Source organism: Meriones unguiculatus (assembly GCF_030254825.1).
Source record: "Meriones unguiculatus strain TT.TT164.6M chromosome 13 unlocalized genomic scaffold, Bangor_MerUng_6.1 Chr13_unordered_Scaffold_34, whole genome shotgun sequence".
Taxonomy (NCBI): Eukaryota; Metazoa; Chordata; class Mammalia; order Rodentia; family Muridae; genus Meriones; species Meriones unguiculatus.
Window position 1 is genome coordinate 12288756 of NW_026843646.1, and position 15197 is coordinate 12303952.

A 15197-nucleotide genomic window follows, 5' to 3' on the forward strand; every position below is an offset into this window, starting at 1 on the left:
AACAGAATTTAACTTGACATGCACACACACACACATGAACTCACAGAAACTGAGGCAGCACGCAAAGGACCTGCAACAGTCTGCATCACAAGGGGTCCTACAACTGAAAGGAGAAGGGGACACATGTCCCTAACCCTGGCCCAGAAGCTACCTTCAATTTATAACCACTTGCAAGTGAAATTTAGTGTTCTCCAGGAAGTCCCACTGGCCAGGCTGTATCGCCAAGAATGGATAGGGAACAGAAAACAAACCCAATGGAATCACTGGAGATTCCTTATTTCATAATATTATATCATAGCTTTTTTAACTCTTATTTTAATTTTAATTTAATTCCATTTCATTTATATATTTTTCTCCATTTTTTTACCCTACAGGTCCTTTGCATATATTATGGCTTCCAGTTTAGTGTTTTTTGGAGTATTCCTGAGTGTGTAAATGAGTAGGTCTCTGCAGCTATAACTGTTTCTTTAACTTTCTCTTGAGCTCTTTTCCTTCTGTTTGTTTTGTCCTATTCCTATGTGCTATTTTTTGTTATATCATATCATATCATATATCATCATCCCTATTTGGTTTCTAATGAGAGACAGAAAGGGAGTAGATCTGATGGGAGAGGAAGTAGGAAGAAACTTGGAGGAGAAGAGGGAGTGGCAACCATCGTCAAAATATATTATGTGAGAAATCTATTTTCAATAACAGGGAAAAGAAACTTTACCTACAAGACCAGGACACAGGCTGAACTGGAACTTCATACTATAGCTTGAAAAAGTTGCTCCAACATATGGAAGAGTAACAAAACCAACAGTTGGTGTGTTCAAAAGTAGAGTATACACTTAGCACATGACAAGCCCGTAGTTGAATCCTTGATGCCACATAGAGGAGACGGAAGGGCCCACAAATCAAGATTTCTTTCAAAATTCCATAATGAAATTTAATATCTTATGAGCAATAAAACAAGTTATTTGGCATATAAAAGATCCTCGTGACAGAAGCAGGAGAGAATGATTCATGTCAGCAAGGGTAGAATCCTCAAGTGTGATCTATTAATTAAAAGTCTTTGAGTCACTTTTCAGGTTTATTTGTCATTGCCCTGCCTTTAACATGTCAATCATTGTACAACTGTGCTCTGCTTTCTTAACAATAAATTTTATTTTCTGGTATTCTTTAAGAACACAGCAAAAGATTGGTCAGTAAAATACAGTGCTGATGGGGGGGGGAACAAGATTCATTATACCCTTGCAGTGATTTAATTGGGAAATGACCCATAGGTTCAGCTGTTCAAATTCTTGGTTCCAACTTAGTGGCACTATTTGGAAAAGTTGCAGGAAAGTACAGCCTTGCTGGAGGAAGGTCAGTGGGGTGGCTTTGAAAGTTCCCAGACTCACCTCACCTCTAGTTGGCTCTCTCTGCTTTATTCTTGCTGTTGAAAATGTGATGACTCCGCTTTCTGCTCTAGATGCCTACTGCCATGTGTCTCCTGCCATTATGGACTATGTTTCTGGAACCATAAGCTAGAATAAATGCATTCTTCTATAAAAAAAAAAAAAAAAAAAAAAAAAAAAAAAAAGAAAATCACTAATTTGTAAACTAAATCACATGTGTGTCACTCGCTCCATTAGGAATACAGGAAAACTGAAAAGTGATACATCTCACTGTACAGCACAAGAACAAGTTTCCAACGAAAGAACAGAAAAGCAAAGCACTACTTTTAAACGAAATCACTTGTGTGTCGCTCGCTCAATTAGGAATACAGGAAAACTGAAAAGTGTTATCTCGCACTGTACGGCACAGAAACAAGTTTCCATTGAAAGAACAGAAACGCAAAGCACAACTTTGTAAACTAATTCACATTATGTGTCGCCTGTTCAATTATTATAACAGGAAACCTGAAAAGTGATAAAACCCTAACCCTAACCCTAACCCTAAGTCCCTAAACCTTACCCTAACCCTAACCCTATCCCCTAACCCTAACCCTAACCCTAACCCTAACCCTATCCCTTACCGAGCCCTAACCTAACCCTAACCCTAACCCTGACCCTAACCCTAACTTATTCCTAACAGGAACAAGTTTCCAACGAAAGAACGTAAAAAGAAAGCACTACTTTGTAAAGTGAATCACATGTGTGTCACTCGCTCAATTAAGAATACAGGAAAACCGAAAAGTGTTGTCTTGCACTGTACAGCACAGAAACAAGTTTCCATCGAAAGAACAGAAAAGCAAAGCACAACTTTGTAAACTAAATCACATACGTATCGCCCATTCAATTATTACAACAGGAAAACTGAAAACTGATATATCACACTTTACAGCACAGAAACAAGTTTCCAACCGAAGAACAGAAATCCAAAGCACTACTTTGTACACTAAATCACATTTGTGTCGCTCGCACAATTAGAAATACAGGAAAACCGAAAAGTTTTAAAGCGCACTGTATTTCACAGAAACAAGTTTCCAAAGAAAGAACAGAAATGCAAAGCACAACTTTGTAAACTAATTCACATACGTGTCCCCTGTTCAATTATTATAACAGGAAAACTGAAAAGTGATATAACACACTGCACAGCACAGGAACAAGTTTCCATGGAAAGAACAGAAAGGCAAAGCACAACTTTGTAAACTAATTCACATATATGTCGCCTGTTCAATTATTATAACAGGAAAACTGAAAAGTTATATAACGCACTGTACAGCACAGGAACAAGTTTCCATCGAAAGAACAGAAACTCAAAGCACAACTTTGTAAACGAATTCACATACGTTTCGCCTGTTCAATTATTATAACAGGAAAACTGAAAAGTGATATATCATATTGTACAGCACAGGAACAAGTTTCAAATGAAAGAACAAAAAAGAAAATCACTAATTTGTAAACTAAATCACATGTGTGAAACTCGCTCCATTAGGAATACAGAAAAACTGAAAAGTGATATATCTCACTGTACAGCACAAGAACAAGTTTCCAACGAAAGAACAGGAAAGCAAAGCACTACTTTTAAACGGAAAACTGAAAAGTGATATATCATATTGTACAACACAGGAACAAGTTTGTGTGTCACCTGTGTGTCGCTCGCTCAATTAGGAATACAGGAAAACTGAAAAGTGTTATTTCGCACTGTACGGCACAGAAACAAGTTTCCATTGAAAGAACAGAAACGCAAAGCACAACTTTGTAAACTAATTCACATATGTGTCACCTGTTCAATTATTATAACAGGAAACCTGAAAAGTGATATAACCCTAACCCTAACTCTAACCCTAAGTCCCTAACCCTAACCCTAACCCTAACCCTAACCCCTAACCCTAACCCTAACCCTAACCCTAACCCTATCCTTTACCCAGCCCTAACCTAACCCTAACCCTAACCCTAACCCTATCCCTTACCGAGCCCTAACCTAACCCTAACCCTAACCCTGACCCTAACCCTAACTTATTCCTAACAGGAACAAGTTTCCAACGAAAGAACGTAAATGAAAAGCACTACTTTGTAAACTGAATCACATGTGTATCACTCGCTCAATTAAGAATACTCGAAAACTGAAAAGTGTTGTCTTGCACTGTAAGGCACAGAAACAAGTTTCCATCGAAAGAACAGAAAAGCAAAGCACAACTTTGTAAACTAAATCACATACGTATCGCCAATTCAATTATTACAACAGGAAAACTGAAAACTGATATTTCACACTGTACAGCACAGAAACAAGTTTCCAACCGAAGAACAGAAATCCAAAGCACTACTTTGTACACTAAATCACATTTGTGTCGCTCGCACAATTAGGAATACAGGAAAACCGAAAAGTTTTATCTGGCACTGTATGGCACAGAAACAAGTTTCCATAGAAAGAACACAACTGCAAAGCACAACTTTGTAAACTAATTCACATACGTGTCCCCTGTTCAATTATTTTAACAGGAAAACTGAAAAGTGATATAACGCACTGCACAGCACAGGAACAAGTTTCCATCGAAAGAACAGAAACGCAAAGCACAACTTTTAAACGAATTCACATATGTGTCACCTGTTCAAATATTATAACAGGAAAACTGAAAAGTGATATATCATATTGTACAGCACAGGAACAAGTTTCAAATGAAAGAACAAAAAAGAAAATCACTAATTTGTAAACTAAATCACATGTGTGTCACTCGCTCCATTAGGAATACAGGAAAACTGAAAAGTGATATATCTCACTGTACAGCACAAGAACAAGTTTCCAACGAAAGACCAGAAAAGCAAAGCACTACTTTTAAACGGAATCACCTGTGTGTCGCTCGCTCAATTAGAAATACAGGAAAACTGAAAAGTGTTATCTCGCACTGTACAGCACAGAAACAAGTTTCCATTGAAAGAACAGAAACGAAAAGCACAACTTTGTAAACTAATTCACATATGTGTCGCCTGTTCAATTATTATAACAGGAAACCTGAAAAGTGATATAACCCTAACCCTAACACTAACCCTAAGTCCCTAACCCTAACCCTAACCCCTAACCCTAACCCTAACCCTAACCCTAACCCTAACCCTATCTTTTACCCAGCCCTAACCTAACCCTAACCCTAACCCTGACCCTAACCCTAACTTATTCCTAACAGGAACAAGTTTCCAACGAAAGAACGTAAATGAAAAGCACTACTTTGTAAACTGAATCACATGTGTGTCACTCGCTCAATTAAGAATACAGGAAAACCGAAAAGTGTTATCTTGCACTGTACGGCACAGAAACAAGTTTCCATCGAAAGAACAGAAAAGCAAAGCACAACTTTGTAAACTAAATCACATAGGTATTGCCCATTCAATTATTACAACAGGAAAACTGAAAACTGATATATCACACTGTACAGCACAGAAACAAGTTTCCAACCGAAGAACAGAAATCCAAAGCACTACTTTGTACACTAAATCACATTTGTGTTGCTCGCACAATTAGGAATACAGGAAAACGGAAAAGTTTTAAAGCGCACTGTATGGCTCAGAAACAAGTTTCCAAAGAAAGAACAGAAATGCAAAGCACATCTTTGTAAACTAATTCACATACGTGTCCCCTGTTCAATTATTATAACAGGAAAACTGAAAAGTGATATAACACACTGCACAGCACAGGAACAAATTTCCATGGAAAGAACAGAAACGCAAAGCACAATTTTGTAAACGAATTCACATACGTGTCGCCTGTTCAATTATTATAACAGGAAAACTGAAAAGTGATATATCATATTGTACAGCACAGGAACAAGTTTCAAATGAAAGAACAAAAAAGAAAATCACTAATTGTTAAACTAAATCACATGTGTGTCACTCGCTCCATTAGGAATACAGAAAAACTGAAAAGTGATATATCTCACTGTACAGCACAAGAACAAGTTTCCAACGAAAGAACAGAAAAGCAAAGCACTACTTTTAAACGGAATCACCTGTGTGTCGCTCGCTCAAATAGGAATACAGGAAAATTGAAAAGTGTTATCTCGCACTGTACGGCACAGAAACAAGTTTCCATTGAAAGAACAGAAACGCAAAGCACAACTTTGTAAACTAATTCACATATGTGTCGCCTGTTCAATTATTATAACAGGAAAACTGAAAAGTGATATAACGCACTGCACAGCACAGGAACAAGTTTCCATCGAAAGAACAGAAACTCAAAGCACAACTTTGTAAACTAAATCACATACTTGTCGCCCATTCAATTATTACAACAGGAAAACTGAAAACTGATATATCACACTGTACAGCACAGAAACAAGTTTCCAACCGAAGAACAGAAATCCAAAGCACTACTTTGTACACTAAATCACATTTGTGTCGCTCGCACAGTTAGGAATACAGGAAAACCGAAAAGTTTTATCTCGCACTGTATGGCACAGAAACAAGTTTCCAAAGAAAGAACAGAAATGCAAAACACAACTTTGTAAACTAATTCACATACGTGTCCCCTGTTCAATTATTATAACAGGAAAACTGAAAAGTGATATAACGCACTGCACAGCACAGGAACAAGTTTCCATCGAAAGAACAGAAACGCGAAGCACAACTTTGTAAACTAATTCACATATGTGTCGCCTGTTCAATTATTATAACAGGAAAACTGAAAAGTTATATAACGCACTGTACAGCACAGGAACAAGTTTCCATCGAAAGAACAGAAACTCAAAGCACAACTTTGTAAACGAATTCACATACGTGTCGCCTGTTCAATTATTATAACAGGAAAACTGAAAAGTGATATATCATGTTGTACAGCACAGGAACAAGTTTCAAATGAAAGAACAAAAAAGAAAATCACTAATTTGTAAACTAAATCACATGTGTGTTACTCGCTCCATTAGGAATACAGAAAAACTGAAAAGTGATATATCTCACTGTACAGCACAAGAACAAGTTTCCAACGAAAGAACAGAAAAGCAAAGCACTACTTTTAAACTGAATCACATATATGTCGCCTGTTCAATTATTATAACAGGAAAACTGAAAAGTGATATATCATGTTGTACAGCACAGGAACAAGTTTCAAATGAAAGAACAAAAAAGAAAATCACTAATTTGTAAACTAAATCACATGTGTGTTACTCGCTCCATTAGGAATACAGAAAAACTGAAAAGTGATATATCTCACTGTACAGCACAAGAACAAGTTTCCAACGAAAGAACAGAAAAGCAAAGCACTACTTTTAAACTGAATCACATATATGTCGCCTGTTCAATTATTATAACAGGAAACCTGAAAAGTGATATAACCCTAACCCTAACCCTAACCCTAAGTCCCTAAACCTTACCCTAACCCTAACCCTAACCCCTAACCCTAACCCTAACCCTAACCCTAACCCAAACCCTATCCCTTACCGAGCCCTAACCTAACCCTAACCCTAACCCTGACCCTAACCCTAACTTAGTCCTAACAGGAACAAGTTTCCAACGAAAGAACGTAAATAAAAAGCACTACTTTGTAAACTGAATCACATGTGTGTCACTCGATCAATTAAGAATACAGGAAAACCGAAAAGTGTTGTCTTGCACTGTACGGCACAGAAACAAGTTTCCATTGAAAGAACAGAAAAGCAAAGCACTACTTTGAAACAGAAAACTGAAAAGTGATATATCATATTGTACAACACAGGAACAAGTTTGTGTGTCACCTGTGTGTCGCTCGCTCAATTAGGAATACAGGAAAACTGAAAAGTGTTATTTCGCACTGTACGGCACAGAAACAAGTTTCTATTGAAAGAACAGAAACGCAAAGCACAACTTTGTAAACTAATTCACATATGTGTCGCCTGTTCAATTATTATAACAGGAAACCTGAAAAGTGATATAACCCTAACCCTAACCCTAACCCTAAGTCCCTAACCCTAACCCTAACCCTAACCCTAACCCCTAACCCTAACCCTAACCCTAACCCTAACCCTAACCCTAACCCTATCCTTTACCCAGCCCTAACCTAACCCTAACCCTAACCCTAACCCTAACCCTAACCCTAACCCTATCCCTTACCGAGCCCTAACCTAACCCTAACCCTAACCCTGACCCTAACCCTAACTTATTCCTAACAGGAACAAGTTTCCAACGAAAGAACGTAAATGAAAAGCACTACTTTGTAAACTGAATCACATGTGTATCACTCGCTCAATTAAGAATACTCGAAAACCGAAAAGTGTTGTTTTGCACTGTACGGCACAGAAACAAGTTTCCATCGAAAGAACAGAAAAGCAAAGCACAACTTTGTAAACTAAATCACATACGTATCGCCCATTCAATTATTACAACAGGAAAACTGAAAACTGATATATCACACTGTACAGCACAGAAACAAGTTTCCAACCGAAGAACAGAAATCCAAAGCACTACTTTGTACACTAAATCACATTTGTGTCGCTCGCACAATTAGGAATACAGGAAAACCGAAAAGTTTTATCTGGCACTGTATGGCACAGAAACAAGTTTCCATAGAAAGAACAGAACTGCAAAGCACAACTTTGTAAACTAATTCACATACGTGTCCCCTGTTCAATTATTATAACAGGAAAACTGAAAAGTGATATAACGCACTGCACAGCACAGGAAAAAGTTTCCATCGAAAGAACAGAAACGCAAAGCACAACTTTGTAAACGATTTCACATATATGTCGCCTGTTCAATTATTATAACAGGAAAACTGAAAAGTGATATAACGCACTGCACTGCACAGGAACAAGTTTCCATCGAAAGAACAGAAACTCAAAGCACAACTTTGTAAACGAATTCACATACGTGTCGCCTGTTCAATTATTATAACAGGAAAACTGAAAAGTGATATATCATATTGTACAGCACAGCAACAAGTTTCAAATGAAAGAACAAAAAAGAAAATCACTAATTTGTAAACTAAATCACATGTGTGTCACTCGCTCCATTAGGAATACAGGAAAACTGAAAAGTGATATATCTCACTGTACAGCACAAGAACAAGTTTCCAACGAAAGACCAGAAAAGCAAAGCACTACTTTTAAACGGAATCACCTGTGTGTCGCTCGCTCAATTAGAAATACAGGAAAACTGAAAAGTGTTATCTCGCACTGTACAGCACAGAAACAAGTTTCCATTGAAAGAACAGAAACGCAAAGCACAACTTTGTAAACTAATTCCCATATGTGTCGCCTGTTCAATTATTATAACAGGAAACCTGAAAAGTGATATAACCCTAACCCTAACACTAACCCTAAGTCCCTAACCCTAACCCTAACCCTAACCCTAACCCCTAACCCTAACCCTAACCCTAACCCTAACCCTAACCCTAACCCTATCTTTTACCCAGCCCTAACCTAACCCTAACCCTAACCCTGACCCTAACCCTAACTTATTCCTAACAGGAACAAGTTTCCAACGAAAGAACGTAAATGAAAAGCACTACTTTGTAAACTGAATCACATGTGTGTCACTCGCTCAATTAAGAATACAGGAAAACCGAAAAGTGTTATCTTGCACTGTATGGCACAGAAACAAGTTGCCATCGAAAGAACAGAAAAGCAAAGCACAACTTTGTAAACTAAATCACATACGTATCGCCCGTTCAATTATTACAACAGGAAAACTGAAAACTGATATATCACACTGTACAGCACAGAAACAAGTTTCCAACCGAAGAACAGAAATCCAAAGCACTACTTTGTACACTAAATCACATTTGTGTTGCTCGCACAATTAGGAATACAGGAAAACCGAAAAGTTTTATCTGGCACTGTATGGCACAGAAACAAGTTTCCAAAGAAAGAACAGAAACGCAAAACACAACTTTGTAAACTGATTCACATATGTGTCGCCTGTTCAATTATTATAACAGGAAAACTGAAAAGTGATATATCATATTGTACAGCACAGGAACAAGTTTCAAATGAAAGAACAAAAAAGAAAATCACTAATTTGTAAACTAAATCACATGTGTGTCACTCGCTCCATTAGGAATACAGAAAAACTGAAAAGTGATATATCTCACTGTACAGCACAAGAACAAGTTTCCAACGAAGGAACAGAAAAGCAAAGCACTACTTTTAAACGGAATCACCTGTGTGTCGCTCGCTCAATTAAGAATACAGGAAAACCGAAAAGTGTTGTCTTGCACTGTACGGCACAGAAACAAGTTTCCATCGAAGAACAGAAAAGCAAAGCACAACTTTGTAAACTAAATCACATACGTATCGCCCATTCAATTATTACAACAGGAAAACTGAAAACTGATATATCACACTGTACAGCACAGAAACAAGTTTCCAACCGAAGAACAGAAATCCAAAGCACTACTTTGTACACTAAATCACATTTGTGTCGCTCGCACAATTAGGAATACAGGAAAACCGAAAAGTTTTAAAGCGCACTGTATGGCACAGAAACAAGTTTCCAAAGAAAGAACAGAAATGCAAAGCACAACTTTGTAAACTAATTCACATACGTGACACCCTGTTCAATTATTATACCAGGAAAACTGAAAAGTGATATACCACACTGCACAGCACAGGAACAAGTTTCCATGGAAAGAACAGAAACGCAAAGCACAACTTTGTAAACTAATTCACATATATGTCGCCTCTTCAATTATTATAACAGGAAAACTGAAATGTTATATAACGCACTGTACAGCACAGGAACAAGTTTCCATCGAAAGAACAGAAACTCAAAGCACAACTTTGTAAACGAATTCACATACGTGTCGCCTGTTCAATTATTATAACAGGAAAACTGAAAAGTGATATATCATATTGTACAGCACAGGAACAAGTTTCAAATGAAAGAACAAAAAAGAAAATCACTAATTTGTAAACTAAATCACATGTGTGAAACTCGCTCCATTAGGAATACAGAAAAACTGAAAAGTGATATATCTCACTGTACAGCACAAGAACAAGTTTCCAACGAAAGAACAGGAAAGCAAAGCACTACTTTTAAACGGAAAACTGAAAAGTGATATATCATATTGTACAACACAGGAACAAGTTTGTGTGTCACCTGTGTGTCGCTCGCTCAATTAGGAATACAGGAAAACTGAAAAGTGTTATTTCGCACTGTACGGCACAGAAACAAGTTTCCATTGAAAGAACAGAAACGCAAAGCACAACTTTGTAAACTAATTCACATATGTGTCGCCTGTTCAATTATTATAACAGGAAACCTGAAAAGTGATATAACCCTAACCCTAACCCTAACCCTAAGTCCCTAACCCTAACCCTAACCCTAACCCTAACCCCTAACCCTAACCCTAACCCTAACCTTAACCCTATCCTTTACCCAGCCCTAACCTAACCCTAACCCTAACCCTAACCGTAACCCTATCCCTTACCGAGCCCTAACCTAACCCTAACCCTAACCCTGACCCTAACCCTAACTTATTCCTAACAGGAACAAGTTTCCAACGAAAGAACGTAAATGAAAAGCACTACTTTGTAAACTGAATCACATGTGTATCACTCGCTCAATTAAGAATACTCGAAAACCGAAAAGTGTTGTCTTGCACTGTAAGGCACAGAAACAAGTTTCCATCGAAAGAACAGAAAAGCAAAGCACAACTTTGTAAACGAATTCACATACGTGTCGCCTGTTCAATTATTATAACAGGAAAACTGAAAAGTGATATATCATATTGTACAGCACAGGAACAAGTTTCTAATGAAAGAACAAAAAAGAAAATCACTAATTTGTAAACTAAATCACATGTGTGAAACTCGCTCCATTAGGAATACAGAAAAACTGAAAAGTGATATATCTCACTGTACAGCACAAGAACAAGTTTCCAACGAAAGAACAGGAAAGCAAAGCACTACTTTTAAACAGAAAACTGAAAAGTGATATATCATATTGTACAACACAGGAACAAGTTTGTGTGTCACCTGTGTGTCGCTCGCTCAATTAGGAATACAGGAAAACTGAAAAGTGTTATTTCGCACTGTACGGCACAGAAACAAGTTTCCATTGAAAGAACAGAAACGCAAAGCACAACTTTGTAAACTAATTCACATATGTGTCGCCTGTTCAATTATTATAACAGGAAACCTGAAAAGTGATATAACCCTAACCCTAACTCTAACCCTAAGTCCCTAACCCTAACCCTAACCCTAACCCTAACCCTAACCCTATCCTTTACCCAGCCCTAACCTAACCCTAACCCTAACCCTAACCCTAACCCTATCCCTTACCGAGCCCTAACCTAACCCTAACCCTAACCCTGACCCTAACCCTAACTTATTCCTAACAGGAACAAGTTTCCAACGAAAGAACGTAAATGAAAAGCACTACTTTGTAAACTGAATCACATGTGTATCACTCGCTCAATTAAGAATACTCGAAAACCGAAAAGTGTTGTCTTGCACTGTAAGGCACAGAAACAAGTTTCCATCGAAAGAACAGAAAAGCAAAGCACAACTTTGTAAACTAAATCACATACGTATCGCCCATTCAATTATTACAACAGGAAAACTGAAAACTGATATTTCACACTGTACAGCACAGAAACAAGTTTCCAACCGAAGAACAGAAATCCAAAGCACTACTTTGTACACTAAATCACATTTGTGTCGCTCGCACAATTAGGAATACAGGAAAACCGAAAAGTTTTGTCTGGCACTGTATGGCACAGAAACAAGTTTCCATAGAAAGAACACAACTGCAAAGCACGACTTTGTAAACTAATTCACATACGTGTCCCCTGTTCAATTATTATAACAGGAAAACTGAAAAGTGATATAACGCACTGCACAGCACAGGAACAAGTTTCCATCGAAAGAACAGAAACGCAAAGCACAACTTTTAAACGAATTCACATACGTGTCACCTGTTCAAATATTATAACAGGAAAACTGAAAAGTGATATATCATATTGTACAGCACAGGAACAAGTTTCAAATGATAGAACAAAAAAGAAAATCACTAATTTGTAAACTAAATCACGTCTGTCACTCTCTCCATTAGGAATACAGGAAAACTGAAAAGTGATATATCTCACTGTACAGCACAAGAACAAGTTTCCAACGAAAGAACAGGAAAGCAAAGCACTACTTTTAAACGGAATCACCTGTGTGTCGCTCGCTCAATTAGGAATACAGGAAAACTGAAAAGTGTTATCTCGCACTGTACGGCACAGAAACAAGTTTCCATTGAAAGAACAGAAACGCAAAGCACAACTTTGTAAACTATTTCACATATGTGTCGCCTGTTCAATTATTATAACAGGAAACCTGAAAAGTGATATAACCCTAACCCTAACCCTAAGACCCTAAACTTTACCCTAACCCTAACCCTAACCCCTAACCCTAACCCTAACCCTAACCCTATCCCTTACCGAGCCCTAACCTAACCGTAACCCTAACCCTGACCCTAACCCTAACTTATTCCTAACAGGAACAAGTTTCCAACGAAAGAACGTAAATAAAAAGCACTACTTTGTAAACTGAATCACATGTGTGTCACTCGCTCAATTAAGAATACAGGAAAACCGAAAAGTTTTATCTCGCACTGTATGGCACAGAAACAAGTTTCCATAGAAAGAACAAAACTGCAAAGCACAACTTTGTAAACTAATTCACATACGTGTCCCCTGTTCAATTATTATAACAGGAAAACTGAAAAGAGATATAACGCACTGCACAGCACAGGAAAAAGTTTCCATCGAAAGAACAGAAACGCAAAGCACAACTTTGTAAACGATTTCACATACGTGTCGCCTGTTCAATTATTATAACAGGAAAACTGAAAAGTGATATATCATATTGTACAGCACAGCAACAAGTTTCAAATGAAAGAACAAAAAAGAAAATCACTAATTTGTAAACTAAATCACATGTGTGTCACTCGCTCCATTAGGAATACAGGAAAACTGAAAAGTGATATATCTCACTGTACAGCACAAGAACAAGTTTCCAACGAAAGACCAGAAAAGCAAAGCACTACTTTTAAACGGAATCACCTGTGTGTCGCTCGCTCAATTAGGAATACAGGAAAACTGAAAAGTGTTATCTCGCACTGTACGGCACAGAAACAAGTTTCCATTGAAAGAACAGAAACGCAAAGCACAACTTTGTAAACTAATTCACATATGTGTTGCCTGTTCACTTATTATAACAGGAAACCTGAAAAGTGATATAACCCTAACCCTAACACTAACCCTAAGTCCCTAACCCTAACCCTAACCCTAACCCCTAACCCTAACCCTAACCCTAACCCTAACCCTATCTTTTACCCAGCCCTAACCTAACCCTAACCCTAACCCTGACCCTAACCCTAACTTATTCCTAACAGGAACAAGTTTCCAACGAAAGAACGTAAATGAAAAGCACTACTTTGTAAACTGAATCACATGTGTGTCACTCGCTCAATTAAGAATACAGGGAAACCGAAAAGTGTTATCTTGCACTGTACGGCACAGAAACAAGTTTCCATCGAAAGAACAGAAAAGCAAAGCACAACTTTGTAAACTAAATCACATACGTATCGCCCATTCAATTATTACAACAGGAAAACTGAAAACTGATATATCACACTGTACAGCACAGAAACAAGTTTCCAACCGAAGAACAGAAATCCAAAGCACTACTTTGTACACTAAATCACATTTGTGTCGCTCGCACAATTAGGAATACAGGAAAACCGAAAAGTTTTAAAGCGCACCTTATGGCACAGAAACAAGTTTCCAAAGAAAGAACAGAAATGCAAAGCACAACTTTGTAAACTAATTCACATACGTGTCCCCTGTTCAATTATTATAACAGGAAAACTGAAAAGTGATAAAACACACTGCACAGCACAGGAACAAATTTCCATGGAAAGAACAGAAAGGCAAAGCACAACTTTGTAAACTAATTCACATATATGTCGCCTGTTCAATTATTATAACAGGAAAACTGAAAAGTGATATATCATATTGTACAGCACAGGAACAAGTTTCAAATGAAAGAACAAAAAAGAAAATCACTAATTTGTAAACTAAATCACATGTGTGAAACTCGCTCCATTAGGAATACAGAAAAACTGAAAAGTGATATATCTCACTGTACAGCACAAGAACAAGTTTCCAACGAAAGAACAGGAAAGCAAAGCACTACTTTTAAACGGAAAACTGAAAAGTGATATATCATATTGTACAACACAGGAACAAGTTTGTGTGTCACCTGTGTGTCGCTCGCTCAATTAGGAATACAGGAAAACTGGAAAGTGTTATCTCGCACTGTACGGCACAGAAACAAGTTACCATTGAAAGAACAGAAACGCAAAGCACAACTTTGTAAACTAATTCACATATGTGTTGCCTGTTCAATTATTATAACCGGAAACCTGAAAAGTGATATAACCGTAACCCTAACCCTAACCCTAAGTCCCTAACCCTAACCCTAACCTAACCCTAACCCTAACCCTAACCCTAACCCCTAACCCTAATCCTAACCCTAACCCTAACCCTATCCCTTACCCAGCCCTAACCTAACCCTAACTCTAACCCTAATCCTAACCCTATCCCTTACCGAGCCCTAACCTAACCCTAACCCTAACCCTAACCCTGACCCTAACCCTAACTCATTCATAACAGGAACAAGTTTCCAACGAAAGAACGTAAATGAAAAGCACTACTTTTTAAACTGAATCACATGTGTGTCACTCGCTCAATTAAGAATACAGGAAAACCGAAAAGTGTTATCTTGCACTGTACGGCACAGAAACAAGTTTCCATCGAAAGAACAGAAAAGCAAAGCACAA